This window comes from Perognathus longimembris, chromosome 17 (genome assembly GCF_023159225.1).
Source record: "Perognathus longimembris pacificus isolate PPM17 chromosome 17, ASM2315922v1, whole genome shotgun sequence".
Lineage (NCBI taxonomy): Eukaryota > Metazoa > Chordata > Mammalia > Rodentia > Heteromyidae > Perognathus > Perognathus longimembris.
Window position 1 is genome coordinate 43,093,186 of NC_063177.1, and position 12,408 is coordinate 43,105,593.

Sequence of the window (12,408 nt, forward strand, 5' to 3'; positions counted from 1 at the left end):
TCGATTCCCCAGCACCACATATACAGAAAACGGCCAGAAGCGGCGCTGTGGCTCAAGTGGCAGAGTGCTAGCCTTGAGCGGGAAGAAGGACTGGCCAAAAAAAAAAAAAAAAAAAAAAACCCAGGCTTTCATGATTTTGCATAATATTTAATACATCCTGATGATTTTTTGCACTTTTGTCCCCATTTAACACATTTAAGGCTGTGTGTTATAGTACATGCTGTAGTCCCAGGACTTGGGAGGTTGAGGCAGGAGGGTCACTTTGAGTCCAGTAATTCAAGGCTGAGGCAGGAGGTTTATGAACTCAAGGCCAGACTGGACTATATAGCGAGATGCTGTCTGAAAAAAAATTAAAATAGTATATAAGAAGAATAACAAGTTTAACTCTTATTTCCTAGATTCTCCCTTCAAGTGAGATGTGGCATATTAATATTTCTCAAATATCATGTTCATCAAATTATTTCTCCAACTAGGACTTCCAGACTTTCTGTGGACTACTGGGTAATTCCCAACCCTTTTTTATCTAGTTTCCAAGGCCGCCTTTTATTTGCCTTAAGGTCTCAGGCAGACTACCTGCAGTCAGCTGACCTCTTTCCATCTCTATGCTGGGGCCTCTTCTCCTTGTCCCATATCTTGCTTGCCACCACGTGTTTGGCATCCTATAAAAACTGATAACTGAGGCATTTAAGGTAGACTGTGCAGGTGAAGAGGGTTGGGGAGGTGCAATGTCAACTTTTCACCACCAGATGGTACAATTGCAACAGCGGGCTTCCAATAGGAGGACCAAGCTTGTAACCATGTGTTCTGAGAATTGGAGGAAAACTCATTCCCAGCCTGGGTTGGAAGGAAATTTCAGAAGTTCTGTCCCTAGACAAAAGGGGATTTGAGGGATTTTACTTTGTGTGTGTGTGTGTGTGTGTGTGTGTGTGTGTGTGTGTGTGTGTGTGTGTGCATGCTGGTCCTGGGCCTTGAATTGAGGGCCTGGGCACTGTCTCTGAGCTTTTTTGTTCAACATCAGCATTCTACCACCTGAGCCACAACTCCATTTTTGGCTTTTTGGTGGTTAATTGGAAGTAAGAGTCTTATGGACTTTCCTGTCCAGGCTGGCCTCAAGCTGTGATCTCAGCAGATCTCGGCCTCCAGAGTAGTTAGGATTACAGGCATGAGTGGGATTTTCCTTTTAAAGATGCACAGCAATTAACAATTAGTTAGCCAGATGAAGGTTTTGAAATGAAAGTCACAGAGAGGGCACTATTGTGGACATGGGAATTCTTGGCATTTGGTCCTAAACCAAATACCCACTGGAGCTTGATCCCACTGGGTTTTTGTTTGTTTTTTGTTTTGGTGCCAGTACTGTGGCTTGAACTCAGGGCCTGGGCACTGTCCCTGAGCTGCTTTTGCTCAAGACTAGCACTCTACCACTTTGAGCCACAGTGCCACTTCCGGCTTCCCCCCCCCCCCCCCGCCCCCATGTTATGGTACTGAGGAAATGAACCCAGGGCTTCATGCATGCTAGGCAAGCACTCTACCACTAAGCCACATTCCCAGCCCGGTCCCACTGGTTTTAGACTAAGGGAGTGATAGGTCATCACTAGTGTCCATTTTAGCTCTAGTACTGACAATTAGAACTCAATAACTCTTTCTTGCTGACATTGTAATTAGCTTTAGCCACACTTCCACTTCCAGCTTTTTTGCTCGGTAGTTGGAGCTAGGAGTCTCAGATTTTTCTATCCCTTGCTCCAACTATCTTCAAACTTTGATTTTCAGATCTCAGCCTCCTAAGCAGCTAGGATTATCGACATGAGCTACTAGTGCCTGGCTTTTTACTCTTTGTGTGTGTGTGTGTGTGTGTGTGTGTGTGTGTGTGTGTGTGTGTTTAGAACCTTAAGTGATAGGAAGCATTCATTCAAATAAGTACTAGGCATGCAATTGTAGATGCTTTAAGAGATAGGAAACAAAGTCATCTGTAGTTTTTCTCTCCATGAATTTATACTGTGAGGAAAATTGATGTACACATTAGAAACTGGAAAGGGCAGTGTGGGAGCAGAGCAGAAGTGAGGGAGGGATGCAGGGAAGAGGCGTGGCCAGCTTCTGATGGACTATAATCAACAAGAACTCAGGGAGAAGGATGCCAGCCTGGAAGAACAAGATGCCAGTTACAGTCACAGTCTCTGGCTTCTGGGATTTAATAACAGAAATAAAGAAGAATGAAAGAAGAGTGAGAAAAAGTACTAGCAAGTGGGACATGAGGCAAGAAGGGAAGGAAGACAGAAGGAGGAGGCGTGAGCAGTCACTCGAAGTGACTCGCTTCCAGTTCAGAGGAAGGAAAAGTAACCCCCCCCCCCCCCCCGCAGACACCCTGAAGACACTTCTGTCTTCTGATCTTGTAGGATGAAAGGCATAGGTTCTCAGAGATGGAAGAGGTCACACACAAATGGGGATTATTTATTTATTTATTCATCTATTCATTTATTTATCTTTGTTGGTCCTGGGGCTTAAACTCAGGGCTTGGATCCTTTTCCTGAGATATATATCTCAATTTTTTCTTTTAGAACCCACTACATTTGTTTTTCAGTATAAGGGCTTAAGCTTAGGGTCCTGTGCTTGGTAGGCAAGGATGCTACTACTTGAGCCACATCTCTAGCCTTTTTCAAATTTTTACTTTTTTGTTTTTGCCAGTCCTGGGCCTTGAGCTTGTGCACTGTCCCCGAGCTTCTTTTGCTCAAGGCTAGCACTCTACCACTTGAGCCACAGTACCACTTCTGGCCTTTTCTGCTCATGTGACACTGAGGAATGGACCCAGGGCTTCATGCATGCTAGGCAAGCACTCTACCACTAAGCCACATTCTCAGCACCTTAATTTGTTTTTAAATAGTCTTTCTTTCTTTCTTTCTTTCTTTCTTTCTTTCTTTCTTTCTTTCTTTCTTTCTTTCTTTCATTCTTTCTTTCTTTCCCTCCCTCCCTCCCTCCCTCCCTCCCTCCCTCCCTCCCTCCTTCCTTCCTTCCTTCCTTCTTTCCTTCCTTCCTTCCTTCCTTCCTTCCTTCCTTCCTTCCTTCCTTCCTTCCTTTTTTATTGCCATTCAGGCTGCCCTTGAACTATGATACTCCTATGTCTCCATCCCATGGAGCTGGGACTAGAAATGTGAGCTACCATGCCTAGTTTATTTTTGAGACAGATCCCACAAGGCTGCTGGCCTAGAATCATGAACTTCCTTCTTCCAGAAGATCTCTTGATCTCTACCTCCTGAATACCTAGGATTATAGACATGTCCCTCCATCCTTCCTTGAAATACATAATATTACTATTAGTTTTTCTCAGATGACTTCCCTTGAGAGGTAGTGTGTTCCAAGCCTGAGGTTGAGGCAGGAGTATTGTGAGATTGAGGCCATCCTGGGCAAATAATGAGACCCTATGTCAAAAACAAAATACAAACAAGAGAGCACACATGGTATCAGCATGAGACTCCAGGTCTAACACCCAGTTCCACAAAAACAACAACAAAGACAAAATAAGGAAACCCAAATAAAAATCCCAAATCAGCCATTTTCTTTTCTAGTGGGATCTGGCATCTATGTCCCTGACATCTGCTGTTCTAGATTCCTCTTCCAAAATGACCCAGTAAAGATAGAAGACCATTCCTATGAGAGAAGTTGATATTCCTTCTTCTCAGCCAACAACTCCCCAGCAGGTACTGAAGGGTGGGTCCAGAGTCTTGAATCTAGGGAATGTGGCCTCTTGCTTTCAAGTTGGCTATTTGGGTCTCAGTTCCTTCTAGGCAATGACTCCCTCCCCACCACCTGAAAATGCATCACCTTGACAGGAAGTAGGAAATGAAGTTAGTATATAGGTTGGGGAGCTCCACTAATGTCTTATGGTCAGCACAAGGAACTATGCCCTTCCTGATGCAGCATTTTCACATAAATAAAACCTTTTTGTTTGTGGCTGGTCCTGGGGTTTGAACTCAGGGCCTGGATATTTTCCTTGAGTTTCTTTTGCTCAAGGCTAGTGTTCTACCATTTGAGTCACAGCTCCATTTCTGGTTTTTTGGGTAGTTTATTGGAGAAAAATGTCTCAAGGACTTTCCTGCCCGTGTTGGCTTTGAACCTTGATCCTCAGATCTGTCTTCTAAGTAGCTAGGATTGCAGACATGAGCCATTGGCACCTGGCTTAAAGCATATTTTTATTGTCTTTAATATAATTTATTTTTACTGCATTTTGGAATTAGATGGCACAGCTCCTAGCTTCATGTCATGAAGCAGCAACTCTGCTATTCCTCGTCCCATAGAATGGATAAAAAGAACCCCACAGAATTTTCTTTGGTCAGTTAACTTAGCTTCTTTCTATTCTGTTCCTGACCTGTTTATTTAATTGTTTGCAAATGACATTGTTAGAATTTCATGTTCACGTGCCATTCATTCCTTTTAGATAGGGAAAAGTCCTTAGCCAGAAGATTGTGGTAGGCAGACTTGCGCACCCTTCTCCAAGAACAGCACTTGTATTTGTTATCATATTTTCCAAGGGGTCAGAGATCCAAAAAAGGTTCAACTGAACCACAGTTTAGAGCCTTTGTGGGATTCTGTTTATCTTTTCACGGAATGTTTTGACATTATATCTGGGGTGGCCAGTCTTCCTCCCAGCTACCATGAACTTGAAAATAGTGCATCTCCCATTCCCAGGACTGCCTTCATTTCCACCTCCCCCACACCCCACTGAGCCTTGGGGCTCACTTCAGTTCACAGAGGCAGCTCCACTCATTACTTCTGGGGCCTCACTATTAGTGGCATCAGGATTCCACTCGAGCTCCTGGGAATCATTTTGTTCTAGCCCTGGTTAGATTTGCACAGGGCACTCATTCCCCGACCTAAGTGACGTGTCCAGTCTCTCTCTCTCTCTCTCTCTCTCTCACACACACACATACACACACACGGCTGTGTCACGTCTCCACTTCCCCCTTTGTCAGAGTCTCAGCGGTTCCCTTTGGGCCTCCTCCCTCACAAAGTGTGTGTGCCCTACTTATCCTGAAAGTCCGCGCTCACACACATACCCTGTCCTAACCATTGAAGTCTTCTCTATAATAGAGTCTATTGGAAAATGAAAACAATCTCATCTCACACATTTTTGATCACACACAAAGAATTATATGAACTTTTTGGGGGAGGGTAAGGATTTGCACTTCTTAGGCAGGTGTTCTACCACTTGAGCCACATCGCCAGCCACCCCCCAACCTTTTTTTGCTGTAGGGGTTTTGGTACTGGTACTGTTGTGCCAAGTCGGGAGAAGACCACCAAGAAGGCCACCGAGACTCAGACGTTCCGAAATGCAAAAGCAAGGCTTTATTCAAGCGAGCTGCAACTCGGGCCTCATCCTACCCACCGACACAGCGGAGGTTAGGAGGGAGCCCCGAGCTACGATTATACAGAGCTTATAAAGGCAAAAAACAAAGTTACAACAATCAGGTGTTCAAGCAAGCAAGATTAGGACACAGGTACAAATCTGATTGGCTCAGGGTTCGAGGCATTCTAGGGGTGGTCAGAGTTAAACATTCCCAGCGGTTAGAGTTCTAGACCAACTGGGCCCTAATGGGCTTGTCCTGGGTTTGCTCACAGGGCCTGCTTATCTCAGGTTCACATGGTAAAGTGGGGTTCACGTGGTAAAGTGGGGCCTGACTTCAAAGTCTGGCACTTCAGTACCATGGTTTGGACGCAGGACCCCATGCTCCTTCTTGGCTTGCTTGCTCATGTCTGCTGCTCCTCCACTTGACTTTTTGCTGGTTAATTGGAAATGAAGTCTTCAGACTTTTCTACACAGGCTGGCTTTAAATCACCATCCTCCAGGGGTCAGCCTCCTGAATAGCTAAGATTCCAGGCCTGTGCCAACAGTGCCCAGCTTGCTTTAGTTGTTGCTCAGATAGGGCCTTGCATGTTTGCCTGGGGCATGGAGTACAGCGATCTTTCTACCTATGCCTGTTAAATAGCTGAGATGACACGATCATGCATGCCACTGTACCTGGCATGTGGTTGAGATAGTAGTCTCTGTAAGCTTTGTCTAGGCTAGCCTTGTACCCTGATCTTCCTGATTTCTTAACTCCCAAGCAGCTGAGATTACAGAAGGGAGGCATGGTGCTTCACTGAGTATATGTACTTTCTAATAAATTTCAGACATTTTTTCATTTAGGTAAGCCTTACATGCTACTGAAGTAAGGAGACTGGGTCTAAGCAATATGCCTTGTCCTTACAACCATCTTGGTGCCTTGCTGGGTGGAGGGGGCTTTCCATATAGCTCTGAAAATAGAGGACTTTAAAAAAAAAATTACAAATGTGTCCTGAGTTGTTAAGCTTCAGGAAAGTCTTACTTCCCTTAGATAATTGGCCCTTGATTTCCCCTGACTTGCTTTGCCTATATTGCACACATTTATTAGGTTAAAATGTCCTCATCTGTTTTTCTGTGCGTATCTATGACACTTTCGTTAGGTTTAGTTCCTCACACCTATGTGGTCTTGGCCTATATAAGCTTTGCGCTAGCTGCATTCGCAGCTGCTGGTCTTTGAGACCAGAATCCATCAGCAGTCCTCTGGCTCTCCAATAAAGGCTCACAATTTGGCTTCCTAAGTGGTGACTTCTTTGTTTCTCCCAACTGAGTTTCCTTATGACACTACTAGTTGTTGGCAGAAGTGTTATCTTGTAACAGCACTGTGTTCAGTGCAGGGACAGGGAATTGAGGAAAACCCACGTGTCTGGTTTCTTTGTGATGTATGAGACTTTGGTTTTGGGCACCTAGGAACTTGGAATGGCCTTTGGTCGTCCTGGTCTCATCTTCGTGTGTCTGAGGCATCCAGGGAGATGCACATCATGGCCTTCTTGGGCCTTTCCCTCCTTCCATTCTATTCCCACCCACACTTGAGCTCTGTGCCTCGCAAGTGGAGGAGAAAATCCTAGAGGTCATTCAAAGCCTCAGTTACAATGAGAATGCGGTCTGAGTTCTTGTACAGTTAGTTTCTCTTGTTTAACACAAGGCATTTTATAGATGGTATTGCCTTAAATAAAGATTCCTTTTTCTTTTCTTTCTTTTTGCAGCACTAGGCGTGGAACCCAGGGCCTCGTGCTTTATGCAATCCACCACTGAGCTGCACGGAAAGACTTCGACTTAGACTTGGGGCTTGTGACATTATGATCTCATCTGGTTACTTTGAATGGCAGCTGGCATCTTGCCAGGTTTATAAAAATTGAGTAGAGCCTAATTCTTGCCCTGAAGGCATATCAAGCCTGACAGGAAGCTAACACGTCTTGTGCATAAATAAAACATACGGAGTAGAAGGTCAATGTTGTAAGCTAGATACCACCAAAGAAGTGGGGGACATGTTAAGGAGGAGGTGAGAGTCACCCTGCCACAGTGCTCCGGTGGCCATTAGGAATCACCTTCTGGGAGGCAGGCATTGAAGTCCCTGGAGTGGGGTGCCAGTGCCTCATGCCTGTCATTCTAGCAACTCAGGAGGCTGAGCTCTGAGGATCTCAGTTCGAAGCCCAATTAACCAGCCAAAAGCCAGAAGTGGAGGTGTGGCTCAAGTGGTAGAGTGCTAGCTTTGACTTAAGAAGCTAAAGCACAACATCCAGGCTCTGAGTCTGATTATTGGTTTAAAAAAAAAAAAAGAAAGAAGGAAGAAAGGAAGGAGAGAAACAGAGGAAAAAGGAAAGAAAGAAAGAAAGAAAGGAAGGAAGGAAGAAAGAAAGAAAGAAAGAAAGAGAAAGAGCTTCTGGGCTTGGTGTGGTTTGTGTATGTCCTGGGCTTTGAAGCAGAACAGCAGGCTTTGACTCAGAGCTTCAGTTTGGGCAAGTGACCCTGTCTACACCTTGGGATCCTCCTTTGTAGAATGGGGATGAAAGCAAGTCCCATCATATTCAAGGCTGCTCGGAGGATGAAACAATATGTATGAAGCACTTAGCCTAGCACCTGGCCGGGAGCAAGTGAGAGTCAGCTGTGAACTGCCACCATTCTGGCTATCTTAGCTTACACCAATTCAGTGTGTTAGTAGAATTCTTAGACAGTCAAAACCTAAGTTCATTTTAGGACTTGGGCATAGGAAAGTTCTAGAAAAGTAACACATATGTTCACTAGGATGGTCCCAGTCTGACAATTTCGCACATGCAGTGTCCTCTGAGCACTCAGAGGCTAGTTGTGAGGGTCTAGAGGGGGAGCAGGTGAGGAAGACAGAGGTGTGGTAGTTGAGTAAGTGCCTGGGGTACACAGCCCTTGGGGTTGTGGGGGGGCAGGGGGGGGGAGAAGAACCCCCAGGGGAAGAATGGAATGGAAGGAGGGCTGAGAGGCAGGGGTGCTTCCCTACTGGGGTCCTGGTTGCAGGAAGGGGGAATGGGCTTTTTCCCCTTCCCCTCCTACCTTGGGACTTCCTCATGGCCTCGCAGCCAGCCCCAATGATTGGTTGGAAACAGCCAGGGCCATGGGGACGTGAGGCATGCTGCTGATCAACTTCCAGCTCACAGTCATCCCACTCTTGGTCATCCTTTGGGGGGGGGGGTAGTGGTGGTGTGTGGAGTCCCAGGAGGCCTGTGTTTAGCTCAGAGCTTGGGTGGCTTCCCAGTTTTTTCCAGTGCTCTATCGGGATCCAGCCAGGCAGAGCTGGTAGCTTCTTGTAATAGCCATGGCAGGAAGTGGTCAAGACCTGGAAATAGAGCAGCCTTCAGGATGCGGGGGAGGGGTCTTCTATGGCCAGGGTCACAGAATTCTGGACATGGCTTGGGTTGCTGGGACACTGGGCCTCCCAATCTTATCTCAGAAAGTAGGGAATCCAACAGGGTTTTAGCCCAAATAGGAATTTTCCCCACCAACTCAGCTGCCCTGACTTGCAACTTTGGGGTTGTCTGGCATCCTGAACCCACACTTACAGCAAAGGAGGAGACAATGAGTTGTAGGGTCAGCATTAAAAGTCAGACAGACCTATTTTGGAGTCCCTTCTTTGCCACTAACTATCTGGGTGCTCTTAAGCCAATTACCCTAGTGCCTTGAACCTCTCTCTCTCTATTTTTTTGGTGGTACTGGGAGTTTTATTTTGGAGTATACACATGCCAAGCAAGCACTCTATCACTGAGATATATCCTTATCTTTGAGCATGTTTTCCATGTTTATTCTGTGTTGACTTAAACATTGGAGTATTAAAAAAAAAACAACTGCTGGGCTGGGGATATGGCCTAGTGGCAAGAGTGCCTGCCTCATATACATGAGGCCCTGGGTTCGATTCCCCAGCACCACATATACAGAAAATGGCCAGAAGTGGTGCTGTGGCTCAAGTGGCAGAGTGCTAGCCTTGAGCAAAAAGAAGCCAGGGACAGTGCTCAGGCCCTGAGTCCAAGCCCCAGGACTGGCCAAAAAAAAAAAACAAAAAACAAAAAACTGCTTAGCAAGTGAAGTGAAATGGCTCAAGCCTGTAATCCTAGCTTCTTGGGAGGTAGAGACTGGAGGATAGCAGTTCAAGGGCAGCCTAGCATAAACGTTCATAGTATTCCATCTCAGCCAATGGCTGGGCATGGTGGCATGCACCTGTTTTCTCATGCTATGAGGAAGCACACAGACTGAGTGCAGTGGTGTGAGCCTGTCATCCTAAGCAACAGAGAAGCACAAATAAGAGGATTGAAGTCTAGCCTGAGGATAAAGCGAGACTTTATCTTGAAAATAACCAGTGCAAAAAGGAACTGGGGGAGTGGCTCAAGTGGTTGGACGACTTCCTACTAGCAAGTGTGAGGCTTTGAGTTCAAACTCCAGTATGACTAGAACCCCCCCCCCCAATAACTCCAATACTGTTTAGAATAGTCTCTCATATCTAATAACTTCAAAACTAATGGCAATAAATAATAATGGTCCTTTCATGCCTCCATAATCAGTGTCTACTTGTATGAAATGAGTTATGAGGATGCAGGGAGATGAACTGTGTTGTATGGAAGTTGGTATATGATAGATGCTCTCAATTATTAGTGCCATCATTTAGAAGAAACTCGGGAAGAAACTCTGAGTGAGCTGCTCATTATGGTGAGAGAAAATGGAGGTGGGAGGAAGAGAAGGAGAAAGAGGAGGAGGAGGAGGAGGCAGCAGCAGCTATTACCTGCTTAAGAATCTGTGCAACTCTACTACCCCCTCCACCCCCACCCCCCTTTTTTAGTAAAAGAAACCCAAAGCCTTGCATGTGCAAGGCAAATGCTCTACCACTGAGCTACGCCCCCAGCCCTGGAGACAACCCTCCCTGGGTGAATAGAAATGTGACAGGGATGGAACAACCCATTGGCTAGGTTTCTGCCTTTATAGAGAAGTTGGCAGAGAGGAAGGAAGCAGTGACTCTTGTGGACAGGGCTGCAGCAAGGGTGTCCCTGAGTCCCTCAGTGGCCCAGAAGGCTTTCCAGCCTCACAGGGTTGTAGACTCAAGGGTTTCTTCTGCTGCCATTGTTCTCCTCTCTGCCCTTGTGTCACAGACCCACTCAAGTAGCTAAAACTAAGGAGCATTTCCATAGAGAAATCCAAATTATACCAACTTTCTGTATTGTCAGAGTTCAAAGATCCCTTGAAACTCTGCCAGGGAAGAAAACTCTTTCCCTGGGCTCAGAAGGGATAAGTTCTCTACTGCTTTGTACTGAGATAAGCTCAGAATTGTCCCACATGTACTATGTGAGTCTGGAACAGCCACTAGGGCCAGCCATGATTTAGTATCCAGGCAGGGGACCTGACCCTGGAGCTCTCAGAGGATGGTTAGTTTGGCCAGCAAGGACACTGCCATAGCTGGACACACCCTCCTTTCTCACGTCAATGTCAAGCTGGGGGTTGGGGGGAAATGAGGGGTCATGATGCAACCACAGTAAAGCAGTTGGTTTATAGGAGATGTTGAAGCCAGACTGGGAATCCTGTAGTGTAGTTGTCAGCTTTTTGTCACTACAAGGAAATACCCGAGGCAGGTCACTTGATAAAGACAGAACATTTACTTAGTTCTCAGTTCTGGAAATTAAAAGCCACGGTATTGCATTAGCTCAGTACTGTGATGACATAGGAAGAAGAGCAGAGTTGGGCTGGGCCTTCCTTCCTTCTTCCTTCTTCCTTCCTTCCTTCCTTCCTTCCTTCCTTCCTTTTCTTTCTTTCTTTCTTTCTTTCTTTCTTTCTTTCTTTCTTTCTTTCTTTCTTTCTTTCTTTCTTTCTCTCTCTCTCTTTCTTTCTCCCCCCTCTTTCTTTCTTTGCATTTTTTCTTTATTGTCAAAGTGAAGTACAGAGGTGTTACAGTTTTAATATGTAAGGCAGTGAGTACATTTCTTATCCAACTTGTTACCTCCTCCCTCATTTATCCCCCCTCCCCCTCCCCTTTCCCTCTCTCCTCCATGAGTTGTACAGTTGTTTACATCAAATGGTTTTGTAAGTATTGCTGTTACATTGGTTTGTCTTTTTATCTTTTGTCTCTCTATTTTGGTATTTCCTTTCCCTTCCCTAGTTCTAATTCACATATAGATAGTACCCAGGCTACTAAGATCAGACAGATACAGTGATAGCAGAGGTAAAACCATGGGAAGGGAATACCAGAGGGAAAAAAGAGAAAAAAGCAAAAAAGAGGGTATGGTTTTCATATGGCATGTTGAAAATAATTACAACAATTATATGCCACTTGTTTATATAATGTGGGAGTTCATTTCACTTAGCATCATCTTATATGTTCTTATGGGCATAGCTATTGGGATATTGTCATCTTCTGCTATGACTAACCTAACATGTACTAACTATTCCCTATAGGGGAAACCATAGCATCCATAAATCCTCAAAAATCAATGGCTTTTATATATGCCAACAACCTGAAGAGCTACTCTTTTTGCAATAGCCTCCAAAAACATAAAATACTTAGGAATAACCTTAACCGAAGAAGTGGAAGATCTCTATGATGAGAACTTTAAAAACCTGAAAAAGGAAATTAAGGCAGAACTTAGGAAATGGAAAAACCTCCCATGCTCCTGGATGGAAGGATTAACATTGTGAAAATGGCAATATTGCCAAAGGGCATCTACAAATCCAATGCAATACCATCAATATCCCACAACCATTCTTTAATGAAATAGAGGAAGCAATTCAGAAATTCATTTTGAACAATAAAAGATCCGAATAGCAAAAACAATTTTTTTTTTATAGTAACCTCTGTAGAACTACCAGAGGGATCTCAGGAAGAACTTCCAAGGGTCAGAGTAAACTACCTTAATGCCCTAATGACCCAGAGACCCTCCATTAGGACCCCTTTTCTTAAAGGTCACACCGTATTCTTGGATTTGTCTTATCTTGTCTGGCTTTGAATCAGGATCCTCAGATCTCATTTTCTGGGTAGCTAGGATTATAGGGGTTCTACCAGTGGCAGGCGTAGAGGCCACTATTCTTTACTATCA